The following is a 16,719-nucleotide window of genomic DNA, read 5'->3' as shown; positions in this document are numbered from 1 at the left end:
ATTTTTTAAAATATTTCCAGGAACAGCCAGTGTTTATATGAGTCTCAGTTGGAAGATTTTCAGATCCTCTCTGTAAACCTTTATATGAAACCATGCATAATGTATAGTTTACAATTTGGAGTCATCAAAAATATGTGAACATTTGGATGTTCCAGAAAATGTTGGATTTGTGTCACAGAAGAAGTCCCTTGGAGAAATGCAGACAGTGTAAAAAAGACATAGATAGGCGCCTGGAAAAGCATGGTGAGTAATCTGAAGGTGAATTATCTTTAATTGATATCGGATGTACTTTCATTGTCATAAGTCTTCAGGGCAAATTAATCATTAAACACGCTTGCTTTTAAACCCTGTATTGTATTTACAAAGGTACACTCACAAGAGGTGCCTTCTCCGGCTTCATGGTCCGGGAGCCCGCCTTCGGAGGGTTGGGAGGGTATTAGCTCCAGGGTGATGAACAGTTCCTGGCTGCCGGGGAGAAGGGATTCTCCGCTTGCCTGCTGTGCGCTATCCTCAACCTCCTCCTCATCTTCCTCATCCACAAAATCCTCATCCCTGTTGTATGAGACTCCCCCCTTGCAGGTGTCCATGGACAGTGGGGGGGTAGTGGTAGGGGCGCTCCCTAGAATTGCATGCAGCTCATCATAGAAGCGGCATGTATGGGGCTTTGACCTGGCGCGACCGTTTGCATCCTTTGTTTTTTGGTAGGCTTGCCTCAGCTCCTTAACTTTCACACGGCACTGCTGTGTGTCCCTGTTGTAGCCTCTGTCCATCATGCCCTTGGAGATTTTGGCAAATATATTGGCATTTCGTCTTTTGGAACGGAGGTCTGTCTGCACGGATTCTTCTCGCCATACAGCAATCGGATCCAGTACCTCCCGTTCGGTCCCATTCTGGAGCTCTTTTGTGATTCTGGGACTCCATAGTCACCTGTGCTGATGAGCTCTGCATGGTCACTTGTGCTGATCAGCTCGCCACGCTGGCCAAACAGGAAATGAAATTCAAATGTTCCCGGGGCTTCTCCTGTCTACCTGGCCAGTGCATCTAAGTTGAGAGTGCTGTCCAGAGCAGTCACAATGGAGCACTCTGGGATAGCTCCCGGAGGCCACTACCGTGGAATTGCGTCCATGTCCTCATCACTATCGTGATTGTGCTGTCATCGCCTCCTCGCCTGCTTTTGCAGGTTCTGCACATACTGCAGGATAATGCGTGAGGTGTTTGCAATGCTCACAACAGCAGCAGTGAGCTGAGCGGGCTCCATGCTTGCTGTGGTATGGCGTCTGCAGGAGAGCAGAGTTGCAGCGGAAGCAGTGGATGACGACAGATGCCATGAGAATAGATATTTATAGAGAATGACGAGAGGACCTGCGAGGTGGATTCATGGCACCAGGAGAGCAGAGTTGCAGCGGAAGCGGTGGAGGATGACGGTTAGTACCGCACACGTTTCCCGAGGAAGAACACGAGTACCTGGGAGCACATGACAGACAACATGGAGAAATTCGCTATCGAGATAAGAGTAGCAGAGCAGAGTTGCAGCAGAAGCGGTGGATGACGATGACGGTTAGCAGTCCTACTGTACCATATGCTGACAGCAGTATGGCATCTGCACGGAAAAAAGGCACGAAATGATTGTCTGCCATTGCTTTCATGGAGGGAGGGGCGACTGACGACATGTACCCAAAACCACCCGTGACAATGTTTTTGCCCCATCAGGCATTGGGAGCTTAACCCAGAATTCCAATGGGCACCGGAGACTGCAGGAACTATGGGACAGCTACCCACAGTGCAACGCTTCAAAAGTTGACACTAGCCATGGTACTGTGGACGCACTCCGCTGACTTAATGTGCTTAGTGTGGACATATGCAATCGACTGTATAAAATCGTATCTAAAAATCGACTTCTATAAGATCGACCTAATTTCATAGTGTAGACATACCCTAAGTTCATTTCTGTACATGAGCTTGCAGCTAAGGAAACGAGCAAGGAAGGGAGACTAACAAATCTGCATTTGAAAGAAATACTAACACCAATGCCTTATCCTTATGCAATAGTGCATTAAAATTCAATACTTTGGAATTCTAAAGGGCCACTGTCAAGATAAAAATCATATAAAAATTCTTTACTTGTATGATTCAGACCCTTTAGAGTTGAGGACTTTTCAGTGGGAACATGCTGTCAGGAATCAGGATTCACAGCTGACCTTGGGACCATTTAACTGCAGCTGAACACCCTGATTGACCATACCACCCGATTGCCTGAAAGGCACCTCCAGATCTGTTCTGAAGCCCAGCAGCAGCACTAGGCTAGTGGTTACTCAATGCTTATGCCTGCAGCAGTGTTTGTTCTTGAGCTAGCCTTCCTATACTGTTTGGTTCATGACTTTGGCTCTGACTCCAGCTTTGACCTTTCTGCTCTCTGACCACCACTGTTCTAACCATTAGGCTTGACTGCTCACACCTTGTTTTGTGACATCTGGAGTCTGCCATGTTTTAAATCTATGACCTGTCAACAGGAGGACCTCAGCTAATCTCAATTGTTTGGGACAGCCAAGAGAAAGAAAGATAGTTGCACAAGGCCGGCTCCTGCAAGGTGCTGAATATTTCTTGTTGGATGCTGTACACCCTTAATGATAGCTGAAATCAGTGGAGTTAAGGGACTTTAGCACCTTGTATCATTGGGTCCTTAGCCAGCATACAGACTGTTTAGGACTTTATCTTAAAAACAGCATATTAAATTACTCTGAGAGCAAACAGTAATTCAGCAAAGCATGTAGAATGTGGGTGTAACGTGCTCAGGGCCAGTATCAATGAGAGAGTCTGCTACCTTCTATGCTAGCTGAAGGAACTTCCAAGTGATCTTCAAGGTAACCCCCTCCCCCTGCCCCCTCTGAACAGTGTTGCAGAAATCCCATCTGATGTGTATTTATGCCAAATTATTTGCCTACTTGAGTGTTTCTAAACCCTTACACAAGTTTCTTTTGGAATGAATGTTTAATGATCAAAGGAGAACAAGCTATCTATCCACAAGTAACGGTTATGAGGCTGACTTCAGCTTTATTGAATTTATAATGTTTTCAAACTGACATGGCAAATGCACAAACAAACCAACCCAAATAATTCCTATACATTTTTGTCTTGTTGTTTTTGTGGTTCTCTGACAAATTAGTACTATTACTATTATGCTCAATCCTAATTACTGAAATACCAATGGTCTGATTTTCAGAGGTGCCTAGCCCTCACAACTTTCAGCAAAAACAGTGTGTTGGCACTTCTGAAAACCAGGCAATATAAAAATATCCATAGTTATTTAGGCCCGAATTCAGCAAGATATTTAAAGATGGTGTGACGCACTTTATATATAGAGTGTGAATATAATGTAACCAAAATATGCTTCATGCAAAAGGTCTCTTGTAAGGTATCATTATAAAGCTTATAATCTACTGAGTGTAGTCATCCTATTTGTATAAATGTATTACTCTTGTATCTGAAACTAGAAATATGAAATATAACTCTGAGGGCCTATTGTAGTTATGCAAAGTGTGGGCCATTAATGGTGGTTTGGAATCTTGATGGCTCCCATCAACCAGGACAATTGACTGTGGATGGCTCTGTTTGCAGGCAGGACTTCCTGTGAGTCAGGCTGGGAGAAATGAAGGCTTGGGGTCTCACAGGACATGTGATCATGTAACCTGAACTGGAATCCATCTTTAACCTGGTGCTTTTCCCCTGAGAAGGTGTGGTGGGAACCCAGAGGGACAAAGGATTCCATCCTTATGCAAAAGATATATAAGTGGGTAGAACAGAACAAGGGAGGCAGCCATCATGAGAAATCCCCTAGCTACCACCTGAGCTGGAACAAGAGCTGTACCAGGGGAAAGGATTGTGTCCAGACTAGGAAGGCATCCAGTCTGTGAAAAAAACTTATTGAAACATCTCTAAGGGTGAGATTTTATCTGTATTCAGCTTCTTACTGTATTAGCATAGATTTGCGGGTTTTATTATATTTTGCTCGGTAATTCACTTTGTTCTGTCTGTTACTACTTGGAACCACTTAAATCCTACTTTCTGTATTTAATAAAATCACTTTTTACTTATTAATTAACCCAGAGTATGTATTAATACTGAGGGGGGGGGGGCAAATAGCTGTGCATATCTCTCTATCAGTGTTATAGAGAGTGAACAATTTATGAGTTTACACAGTATAAACTTTATACAGGGTAAAATGGATTTATTTGGGGTTTGGACCCCGTTGGGAGTTGGGCATCTGTGTGTTAAAGACTGGAACACTTCTGTAAGCTGCTTTCAGTTAAGCCTACAGCTGTCAGGGGACGTGGTTCAGACCTGGGTCTGCGTTTGCAGCAGGCTAGTGGGTCTGGCTCAAACTAGGCAGGGTGCTGGAGTCCTAAGCTGGCAGGGCAGGAAAGCAGGAGCAGAAGTAGTCTTGGCACATCAGGGGGTTTCTGTGATCCAAACCATCACACATGGGTCTAACCTGAGGAATGCAAGCATGCTCATTGACTTCAATAGGCTGTTCATGTGCTTCAGGTTATGCACATGCTTAAGTACCGTGAAGAATTGGGGCCTTAGCTGTAGTTTTCAGCACGTATTTCTTGAAATTCATGTTTAACATGCGGATTTTCAGGATGTTTGTCTGGTTTAGCAGTTAAGAAAAAATATTTCCAAAATATCTTTGGCCATATTATTCTCTCATTTACATTTTTTTTTTATTCAGAGGGGACACTCTTTGCAGTGTGAGGACATGAACACAAACAGCCAAGATGTAAGCAGCAACTAGAGAACGCTTGAGGAAGTTTCAATGTTTATCAAGCTTCCTGCTGCATCATTGCCTGAATCTCTCCTTTAACTGTGGAGCACCAAGAACTCTAAAACCACTGCACACTCTCCCTGAATACAAGTAAAATTATAAGCAACAAAACTGCACTACTCTTTTTCTGGACTGAGCATTTAACTTCTCACAAATAAATTCATGTGCTTAAGTGCTTTGCTGGATCAGGGCCAGAGAGATCATCTTCCTGCAGGATCAAACACTATATGTAGTCATATGCAATGCACCAAAAATTAAAGGGTAATAAGGAGAGAGTTGAATAGATTTAATTTCTCTTATGTAACCAGCAGTCATGTACGTCTGTCATTATTATTCATACCTGACATCTGTCTGGGGCAGTTGTTGACTGAAATGCACAGCTTGATAAGGAACTCTGCTCATTTCAAGAGCACAAATTGCTTTGTCTGGCTCTTTCTCTTCAGACTGAAATATTAGACGCTGTGGTAGTTCTTCTATTTTGAATAATAGATATTGGGGATTGACTGATAGTGAGAATAATATTGTGAAGAATTACCTAAGCATTATTGCTCTCAGAAAAAGTGTTTTGTTTCTCTGTTTTATTGATATATTTCCTGTTGTTTTCATATGAGCTCTTCAGCATGTCTAGGAAGATTCTGTTTCATATAGTTTGGGTTGGCCTGGATGGATATTTTCTTTTGATTAGGCCTATCTTGTTTGCACTTTATTTATTTAACATATTCTTGTTGCACAAACATTACAAGAGCTGCTCTTTTCATCATGTTATCAGACATTTTGTTGATCACACATGGTGAAACTAGAGCTGTTTGAAAACTGCCAATTGCTTTTTTGTGTAGGAAATCTTGAAAAAATATTGTTTGTTTCCTGTGAGAAATCTCTGTTTAAATGACATAAATATTTTGGTTTCAAAAACCCTGAAAATTAAAGATGTGTTGGGACTTCAATGAAAAACCATAAAATTCTGACCAAATTTAAAAGTTTTCATGAAAAAACCCATCACTTTTGGTTGACAAGACATTTTTTATTTAAAAAAAAAAGTTTTTTGATTAAATGCTTTCCACCATTTCTAGATGAAAGTCGTCCTGTGCAGCTTTTGGTTTAGGATTGAAGTGGAATGTAAGTGGTGCATAGGCCTTGTTTCACCCATGGCAACATACCAAAGGGACAAAGAAGATGGTCAGTCATTAGTTCTGTCTTCCACAGTTCCCAAACCATATCTTCATCTGTTATACAGTATACTATAACCAACCATATTGGCTTATATTTGTATGCATATCAAGGGCAGTCAATAGGCAGACCATGGGCCAAATCCAGACCACCAGACACTTTTGAATGGACACCAAAATCTTTTTATTTAATTATGAGTATTATTATTATTTATTGTATCTATCGTTATTGTTGCTCATTTTTTATTATTTCCTTTGGATTCTGGACCTTGACCAAGAAATTTGGACCTTGACAAAAATAATTGACTATTCCTGGTATAGACTATCTGATCCGAAACACACCACGTTTAGGAAGAGTCAAGTTAGGAAAAAGAATTTCTCCTCCAGAGAGACAGGATGATAATAAAAATAGCCACATTGTGGAAAGGGTTAAATAAGACAGTTTCCTAACTCATGCCCTGAACTAGGACTAACAGATGTACCAGCATGATCTAAATTACAAATGGAAGTGAAGTTAACCATAGCTGCCTTGTTTAACTTATGCATTTATGGCCTACTATTCTGTCCCTTTGGCTCCGCCCCGGCTTTCATTATGTAACAGGACACACTTAAAAATCTTGGATCTGCCAGAAAAACAAGGTTTGGCAAACTTTTTAAAAAGGAGGGTATTTTGTCATTTTAAAATCCATGAAAGAATAACTTTTTAAAACAAATTAAATCAGTTGTTTCACATCTGACATGGCTGGGATCTGCTATCTGAAAAAATAGTTTAGAAGAAGGCTTTCTTGTGTTTATTTGCCTTCAACAAAGACTATAACCCAGTTAAAACAATTCTGAACAGGAAGATCAGGATTGCTTTTGAAGTTCAATCTGAGTTGGAAAGTTATTGGTGTTAACTTTCCAAATCTCTTTATAAGGAAATATAAAACATATATTTAAAAAAGCTCATTAGTGTTGCTGGCAGAGGGCATGACTGAAGAGAAGTCCTTCCCACCACCCCTTTGGTTTATTAAGAAGTGGCAGAGGGAGACTGTGAAGAAATGTACTGGAGCATAAAAATAGACTCTGGAGTCTCCCTGAGAAACAGCTGCAGTATGGATGGCTGGATTGCTGACGATGTTTTCATCTGATAAGTTTCTGAGGCAGCACGCATGATAGAGGATGTTTATTTTGCTGCAACAAGTAACAGTTCCTGTTTGCTTTCTCAGAGTTATATTTTTTCAAAACAAAAGCCTAGAAGCTTTGAGAGTAAAATAGTTTTCAGGTTTATTCATCTCCTGTGGTGGGTGGGAGGCACGTGGGGAATGCTACTGTTTCTATTTTATATCCTTTTGCAGATTTTCCATATTATCCATTTGTGATTGTAAGCATATTTTACAAAAAGAAAAGGAGTACTTGTGGCACCTTAGAGACTAACCAATTTATTTGAGCTGTAGCTCACGAAAGCTTATGCTCAAATAAATTGGTTAGTCTCCTTTTCTTTTTGAGAATACAGACTAACACGGCTGCTGCTCTGAAACCAAGCATATTTTAACTACTCAGATGTGTTTGCAAGGAGCAATATAAATAATACATGTGAGATATTCAGTTACTCAAGGCTGTAATGGAATTGTTCTCTTCTTATCTCAACTACTTGACCTGAGGGCCCTGGCCGGTTTTGCTCCTGGTGGCTGCCTGAGTGATATTGCTGCAGTTGCAATCAGCTTAGGTGCTTGGGCCCAGCTCCACAAATGTACTTAGGCATCTAAGTACACCGGTTTTAGGCACCATTGGGATCTTCAAAGCCCCCACTTGGCTGTTGTCTAACCCTGTGGGTGCCTAAACTCACTGAGCACCTACATTTTCATTCTAAAAGTTCCTAGGTGCCAAAATTTTTGCCTCTAGGCATGCACAGTGAACATGTGCCTTCTCGGCTCCTGGCCATCCATCTCTCGCATATGCCCCTGTACAATCCACAAACGGGAGAAATGCATCTTCCCCTGCATATCTTGCCTGCAGGGCCCGATCCAGTAGGCATGCACAGAGGCTGCCTGCTGGCTTGTGTCCTATTGAAAATCTGGACCAAGGAGGAAGAGATGGTGCCCACCTAATAACTTGTAGCCCAACGATTAGAGAACTCACCTGGGATGGGGATGGCCTGAACTCAGTTCTCCCCTTTGCCTAATGTGGGGGTGGGGGATGTGAGCGGGGGCTGTCCAGTATCTCAGAAGAGTGCTGTAACCACTGATATATGGGATATTCTGATACGGAGCTTTGATGTTCTGATGGGAGGGCCAAAGGAAAGGTTGGGCAGACTGGGATATGGGCTGGGATGCAGGGAAGATTTTTATGTTTATATGCTTTGGGGAATTCCTTCATTTTTCTTTTATTGGAGTTATTTTTTATATTTAGCTATGGAATGATTGATTGAAAGGCACCTACAGTCTTGGGTGCTTTTTTTTTAATAGATGGTAATAAAAGTAAATAGAAAAAACTTGCATTCATCAGAATAAATGGGCCCCTTGCATTCAGGCATCCATTTAAAAGTGTCTGAATGCCTCAGCAAATACAAGTTTGGCCTTGCAAATAATGGATTTCGCAAATGGGTGTGCTTGCAATTTTGGAGGCACCTTTCAAAATCTTCACTAAACTCAAATCAAATCTCTTTTGAAATCGTAAAATGCTCAGCTAAGTGTGCTTTAATTTCATCTTTCTGGACAGAACTGAAAGTGCCAGAAATCTTACAAGAAAGCCTGCACTCATAATGCTTCCAGCCAAATATAGCAAATTCCGGAGCTTTGGATAAGCTGTATACTGTTTATATCTTCCAGTTTCTATTGATATATAACCAACTTCCATCTAATACTCCTGGTATCTTTGTCACAATTTAAAAACTTGCCTAAGGTCACAGCATCTGTGGCAGAGGCCAAAATATAATTCATATCTCCAGTTTCCCATGTCTGTGCTTTACCCACTAGATCAGTGGTGGACAACCTGCGGCCCATGGGCCTCATGCGGCCTGCCAGGGTAATCTGCTGGCGGGCCATGAGACTGTTTGTTTGTTTACATCGACCATCCACAGACACGGCCGCGGTTTGCCAGCCAATGGGAGCTGCAGGAAGGGGTCTAGTGCAGGTGTCTACCATTGCACTAGATCATGTATACCTCTTAAAATAAAAGAAAAATGTTCCTTCATAATTTCTATATATCAGAAATTGCCAGTGGTGCATATGGCATTCATATATCTTGTGTTACAAAGGAATCTCAAGTCTATTCTTTTTAAGGACATAGAGTACCTTAATATTAAATTACATGAAGTGTCCTGGAATGTTATAGCAAGCCTCTTTAACATGCATATTCACATACCTTAAACTTGAAGAAATGTTCACAGAAACCTTGTTTAGTTAAGTTACTTTTTATTGTCTTCAGTAGATAATGTGAGTCAAATGGCTTTGAATCCAGGGAAGGCATTACTTTGATTATGGCTTTATTGAAATTAAATTTAGAGTTTGAATCAATGCTCAGGAATTTCGTCAGACATAACAGATTCAATTTGTTTTTTAGTCTCTTCACTTTAAATGTGTTTTTAAAAACAAAGCAGATAATTCTTCCAAGCCTTCAGATTTCTAATGCTTTCAGCCTCTGCTCAGGCTAAATGAACTGTTATACTTTGGGTTATTGTACATTAAATATATCTGTTGTGTCTGTCATATATATATAGTTACACATGAATATTATGCATAATCTGGATATAATTTGTAGATCTTTATCTATGTCCTTTGTTACTATCATAGCTATCTTTTTTTAATATATTTTGGAGGGGTGATGGTAAAGGCAGGGGTGCTGGAATAATTTTTATAGTGGGGGTGCTGAGAGCCACTGAACCAAACTTTAAACCCTGTATATGATGGAAACCACTTCAAGCCTGGGGATGTGGCAGCACCCTTAGTTCCAGGACCTGTGGGTAAAGGGAAGGACAGTGAGCATAGTTGCTATTGCACTTCAATAAATACTGTGATTCTTCAAAAAAGCCAAAGACAGCACATGATTCTCTAAATGCTGAAGTATGAAGGTATTGTTCCCCATCGCACACTGGACAAGGGTTCATCTAGTACAGTCTCCTGTCTCCTGTAGTGGCCCGTATCAGAGGTACCTGGCTAGTTCCATTTTGCTATAACAAGGGATTTTTTTCCTCGCTCCATCTGGTGATCAGTTTAAGCTCTAAAGCATGAGACTTACTCATTCTTTTTACTTTTACCCTATCTAATGTAATAGCAGATGCCATTATTATTTATAATATCTTTTAAAGCGCTTACTAAGCTAATTACCTCAATTTTATATTGCAGCAAAGAGTTCCACAGTTAATGAGTTATTTATAAACCCTGATGATGCAACTGGAGATTACGTGAAGCTTCATTGATTTCAAGGACCAGGTGATTTTTTAAGAACCTTAAGTAGGTGATGTTTGTACATATGAAGTTTCAACACATCATGGATTTTTTTTGCTTGCTTTAGACTTAATGGTTTTAGAGAGCGTGAAGGAAATAATAATGGGCCATATCCTTTAGTGTGGTGCAGCAGCCTTGCACCAGTGTTCGAGGCATACAGGCTGCCATACTCCTCCCTGCTGGTGCAGTGGGTGTGGACAGAGGAAAGGAATCAGGATGTTTTTGCACTGTATTTATCTCTTTGTTGTCACCTTAGGGACATTAGCTCACAAGGGGCCAATGGCGCAAAAGGCCTCAAATCAGGAAGTGCAAAGGCCACCTTTACCTCACCTGTGCATCCTTCTCCCCCTGCTCTCCTGTGCTCAAACCCCATGATCTGACCCATTGTCTCTTGACCTTCTGGACCCCTGTGCTACCTACTGGTGCTAAAAAAGATATTAAGAAAAAGGTTCCTGCTGAGATTAATCTTTTCTCATCTCTGAAGTGACTCATAAAGACTGCTTTGCTTTCTTATTATTTAGAAAAATGAAAGTTGTGTTGATCTTGTTTTTGAAGCCAGCTATAATATGCCTCCTTTCTGTTATGTTCCGTGTGTTCTTATAGTCTTCTGTTTCTCAATCTTGTGACCTTGTTTAGCACTAGCCAGTGCACTGGGGAAAATGTTTTTTCTCCATGTTTTTTTTTAATTCTGTTTTCCTTCAACTTTGGTTTCTGTTTTCTGCGCTCTGGCAAAAGCCACTTGCCAACTCCCAGAAAAGCAAGTCAGGCACCAAATCCTTTCTATAACATAAAGCATCTTTCTGCATTTTTACACTAATTGGGTGCAGCCTAAAATGCAATAGAAATTTTGAAGTACCAGCTATTTATTCCTATCCCCTCTACTCCTCTTTGAGACTCCCTCCAGAAGAAAAAGAGAATACATGTTACCTTTGCTAATTTTAAGAACTTTCTTCTGCAGTCATCCCATCTTGCTTTAAAAGCTCCATCCCTCTTCAGAGCACTCTGATGGCAGTATGAAAGGAAAGCTGCAGATGATAGGGGAGTAGGCTGCATTCACAGAGATGCTATTACAAGTTATCAACACCTTGGGCGAAACTCATCTCGTATAGTGTGCCTGTTGGAGGCCTGTCCACTACCAAGCTACTTAACATAGAAGTGAAGTGCTGCAAAGGCCTTCTGCTAGTCACCTGCACAGGGATGATTTTCTCCTTTTTTATTTCTTTTCTTCTGCATCCCAAGTTTTGCTTCAAATATTGGCCTGGTTTGCACAATGGAGTAAGGTGAAGCAGCATCCGCAGAGTATTGTTTTCTTCACTGGACAGGCAGGTGGAAGAGAGTAGGATGAAACTTCACCCCCTCTTCAATGTGCTGGCCAGTATAACTACATGGCCACACTAATGGAAGGACGCAGTACGGAGTATAGACTTGGCTCAGGTACTTCCTTCCTGGAGCAGCTGGGAGACTGGAAGGCAGCTTGTGATTTTCTGAGTCAGTCTCTCTCCTGCTCTGCTCCAGGGACAATGCAGTAAGGTGTTAACCCATATGGTGGGTAGATTGTAAAGTAATGATCTAGCTGGAGAAAGGAGAAGTTTGCACTTGCCAATGGTAACCTTTTAGATTTCTCAAATTTAAAAAATCGCCAAATTCACTAGTTTTGTTTCACATGGCAAACTGAGTGTGTAGCGTTCTTGAATTACTTTCACTGAGACACTGATATTTTCATCAGATGCTGTTTAAATATTTTCCTGAATTTCAAATAATAAATGCATATTCCTCCATTAAGCAAAAACGTCTTTTGATAACTCCTGTTTTGTTTGAATAAAACTAGAAAAGTATATTGTTTTCTGAATATCTCCACAGCATATGTCAGTAATTCAGAAAAACCTGATTCTTTAAGCTCCATAATGACCCATTAGAAGTTCAGCTACAATACTGTATCCTGAAGTTGAAATAATAATTGATTTTTGTATTGCTAATTTCATAGCCTTCTATATGCCTTTGAGATAAGAATATGGGAGGAATGGGAACTGGATTTGACAATACAATTTGACTCACACAGTTTAGTTTCCCTAAAGATTTGTTGGAATGCAAAGTGAACTTGTGTGCAAAGATGTGTGGTGTATTTATAGAGAAACCTGAAAAAGATTGAATTCTAACAACATGTTTGAGCAGTGGGTATCAATTTGTCTAGCTAAAAAATAAGGCAAGTGTTATTACTATAGATGTAAGCAGAGTCAGGATGAGCTCCACCCTGACATCTGGTGGTGAGGTGTGGGCAAGTTGTGGAAAAGAACTTCAGGGGCCGATCTCATTTGCAAAGGCACACCTACCCCGCCTAGAATGAGGCCATAGCTGCCCAAATGGTCACTTTGGCTGCTGTGGGATCCCCAGTGTCTCTGTTATTGGGGCAAGAAGAATAAATTGTTATTACCCTGATTATGGGAATCAAGGACAGTGGAACTGTACTTGGCCTTTTGTTATGATGGAGAGACTTGCCATCAACTAAGTAGCACTCACTAGGCAAGGGACATGGGCTCCAAAATTCTATGAATTGAGAGAGGTTGGAGACAGGTATTAATACTTGGTGGCATGGGCCCCTGGTGAGGGCCTTAGATGCTAATTGCACTTCCTCCTCTCTCCACTGTGGAATATCAGAACTAATTTTGATTCCATTAGGAGTCTAATTACAGGCTGCTGAGCTGAATTCACTTTGGGCTAATGGTGCACCAGCAGTGAGGCTCCCCTATTACAAGCTGAAATCACAAAAGAGCTTAGTCTCTAAGGTGCCACAAGTACTCCTTTTCTTTTTGTGAATACAGACTAACATGGCTGCTACTCTGAAAAGAGCTAAACTTACTAAGAGCTGAAATCACTGAGTGTTGTGTTAAGTAGTGGGGGAGCCTGAAGATATATGGTGGAGCAGTTTGCGGGACGGCGAGCAGAGCAGAGCAGAGCGGCTTGTGGAGCAGAGCATTGCAGTTTGCGGGACAGCGAGCAGAGCAGTTTGTCGGATGCCTAGAGCAGCTCATGGGGAGGCTGGCAGAGTGAAGCCCCATGGAGCAGTGGGGCCATCAGCTTTGGACCACGTAAGGTGCCCCTTAGCGCCCCCCCCCATCTCCACCCAGGTTGGGAGGTAAAACTCTGCAAATAAACTTTCGAACTCTGGGGCTGCCCTGACCAGGGACAGAGACTTTTCGGGTCGTTGGACTTTTGGGACTTTGGGTGATTTTGGGTTGCTGGACTCAAGAACCAAAGGGAAAGGACATGCCCCAATTTGCTTGGGGTGGGTTTTTTGCTCATGGGTTGTGTTATGAATCCTGTTGGTGGTGTTTCCCCAACATAATGCCACATTGTTTCTCTCTGTTATTAAAAGGCTTTTTGCTACACTCAGACTATGTGCTTGTGAGAGGGGAAATATTGCCTTTTGGAGGCACCCAGCGGGGGTGGTATACATTTGTCCCAGCTCACTGGGTGGGGGCTCGAGCCGGTTTTGCATTGTGTTATTGGAATGGAACCCCTAGATACTGAACCCGGCCCTTGTTGCTGCCAACTCTGACAGGCGGAAGGGTTACATAGACAAAGTTTACATACTCGTTAAAAAATGTGTACACATCAGAGTGGTTTGCAAATGGTGGACTATTCCATAAATGGCTTTATTTAGTGAACAAAAGGGAATCTCAACTACAGTATCTTAGTAGTTATAGTAATTCTTTGTCAGGTGTCTTTACTAAAATAGTAGGAACCATGATCATTTAAAGCATAGATTACTTGGGAACCGTAGAAAGTCTTGTAGCTCGGTTAATAAATGTATCACAAAGACTGACAGCAGTTGGAAAGGACCAGTCGTTGTTTGTTGATATCTTATAGTTAATATTTATAAAAAGTGAGGATAAAGGAGACATATTTCCTTGGGGTGATATCCTAACCACTCTGAAGTCCCTGGCAAAACTCATATTGACTTCAGTGGAGCCAGGATTTCACCCCTGGAATAATTGTTATATTTTTTTTAAACAAACTGTTTGCTTTCTATGCAGTTTATAGATGTTAACTTTTCCCTCACATACAGATTAACAGGTTGGATAATATATGTAGAAAAAGTAATTGTGACCATTTTTCCATAAACATTTACTAGGTCTTTTGTAGTCACCATGGATCTGATTGTTTCTGTTCTTATGCTGATTAAAATAATCTATACACTTTTTTGTACACAAGAAGTATGAATGGTAATGGAAACAATTTGGGAATCTCTGTACAATTTATGTATTCTGTGTGAGCTTATGAATTCTGTATCTTTACCAAGATGCAAACACCATTTTGAATGTGCAGCGTTTTGCCTTCTCTGTGGTCTGTTTACCTCCATGTTGTCCTGAAATTCCAAAGGCTGGTAGCAAAAGAATAACAAAAGAGGGCTGTTGACATAAAATGCTCAACTACTGAAATGTAACACTCTAAACTGGCTCCCAACTACAAAATTGATTTAGCAGAGGAGAGGTCACCTTAGCAAGAAAATCACCTGGCAGGGATTTCTGATCATGGAAGGACTGGAAGGACAATACCTGACAAAGGGAACTAAAGGTATAAATAGGGAGGCATAGACCTATCTGGGATCTTTGACCATTTTGTCTCCAGCTGTGGAGGAGAGAGAAGCAACTCAGTATGTACTGGCTGCACGAGGCAGGAAGCCCTGCTTGCCTTCTGGAGCCCAGATGATCCCCAAGGGAGGGTGATCTAGAAAGTGGCACTGCTTTTAGGATGTTTGTTGTTTTCTAATTGATCTGTACTTTCTTGTGCTGTAGACACAAGATTAAGTAAAAGAGCAGTGATTCTTCTGCAAAGTGTCTCTGTATGTTAAATGGTTCACAATCTACTGTTTGCCTCTGGAGAGAGTTAAATAGTGAACCAGAAGCGTCACACCTTTGGGATGGAGTGCTGGGAAAGGGTATGTGTAAGTGTGGGGAAATCTAAAGTGCTGAGCCTAGAAGGGGTAGGCACCTGGACAGCAAGTTCCAGTTCTCAGAAGGCAGTGTTAGACCCTAGGTCCGCACTGAGAGAGTGTGCCTAGGGACCCTGCCACCGGGTAGCTGGTCCCCGTTAGTAGACTGGGCCCAGCTCCCCTGTATCACAGCAGGTGAACTGAATCCAGCCAATTAAAAGGGGCTGGGCTACACCTGCACCTATTCAGGGCTCTAGAGGCAAGGCAAAGAGGAGCGTGGTTGGGACGGGCTGTGCCTGGGAAAGAGAAGCTATTGTGGAGAGGAGCTAACTCCTGTGGTGAGTCCTTCGAGCAAGTGGTCAGGTGCTCAGGGAGGCAACTCTGGGGCTATTGCTCCAGGAAGGGAGTCAAGTGACTAGAACTGGGAAGCTGCCAGGAACAGACTCCTGGGAGGGGTGGCCTTGAAGTCTGCAATCAAAGAGTGAGTTAAAAGACTGTTTTCTGTTTCTTTACTCTCTTGTATTAAGAGAAAAAAGCAGCTTGAAGGAGACTTGGTGTGGCAGCACATACTTGGCTAACAGTTGTGGGAAGTTGGGGAGGACGCTTGCATGGTCACAGACCCTAAAACGTGGGGCAGTGGCTGGGCTCTGTTCAGGCTCTGGAAGGCTTAAAACATCTAGGGACCCAGGCGTAGAATTGCACCCATAGTAGTACTGTGGGTAGCCACTAGGGGGTGCACAACTGGATCTATGACAGTAACATCATCCTGAATGGTGTCCAGTGCATACACATTCTTGTACCATGCATTTTGTGATGAATTTCTTACAATAAAGATCTTCCTTGTTAGCCTGCTCTTAATTAATAATATACAAGATGGGCTTTCTGATTTGGACTTAAGGCTAAGGTTTTATAGTTAGGCTTCTAAATCCATGCTTAGGCACTTGAAGAAGTGCCTTGATTTTCATTTCTACTAATCACTCAGCACTTCCTATTGAAGTTAATGAGAATTGCGGGTGCTTGGCATGTTTGAAAAGCAGATCATTTATTTAGGTAATTCAGAGCTCAATTTCTAGATTTTCAGAGTTCAGATAATTATCTAAATTTCTGGAAACTTATTCGGATTAAACATTTGGAGGTTTATGCATCACCATAAGCAATGGAATAACTAGATATAATCAAGGCCTAATGAAAAGATGTTTTGTTCTTTTATATAAATCAGTAAGTTCAAATAAATACACTGGTCCAAATCCTCCAGTGCAGTTCAACCACTGTGTGACTCTTCGCTTTGTGTCCTAAACCCATACAACCAGCAATGAGAGGACTACTCCAATGATTCCTTAGTGGCATAGGCTCACATAACAATTCCTATGT

At 41.6% G+C, this 16,719-nt stretch overlaps 1 protein-coding gene across 1 annotated transcript in view; it reads left to right on the top strand.

Annotated features, from left to right (window-relative positions):
• Positions 1-16,719, top strand: part of PDE1A (phosphodiesterase 1A) — a 373,600-nt gene that overhangs the window by 80,534 nt on the left and 276,347 nt on the right. Inside the window, exon 2 of the mRNA XM_043525000.1 lies at positions 10,314-10,400. The gene's annotated coding sequence lies outside the window, so the exon portion shown is untranslated. The remainder of the gene's footprint in view (positions 1-10,313; positions 10,401-16,719) is intronic.

The sequence above is a fragment of the Chelonia mydas genome, chromosome 11 (genome assembly GCF_015237465.2).
Source record: "Chelonia mydas isolate rCheMyd1 chromosome 11, rCheMyd1.pri.v2, whole genome shotgun sequence".
Taxonomy (NCBI): Eukaryota; Metazoa; Chordata; order Testudines; family Cheloniidae; genus Chelonia; species Chelonia mydas.
This window is presented reverse-complemented; position numbering and strand designations above follow the sequence as displayed.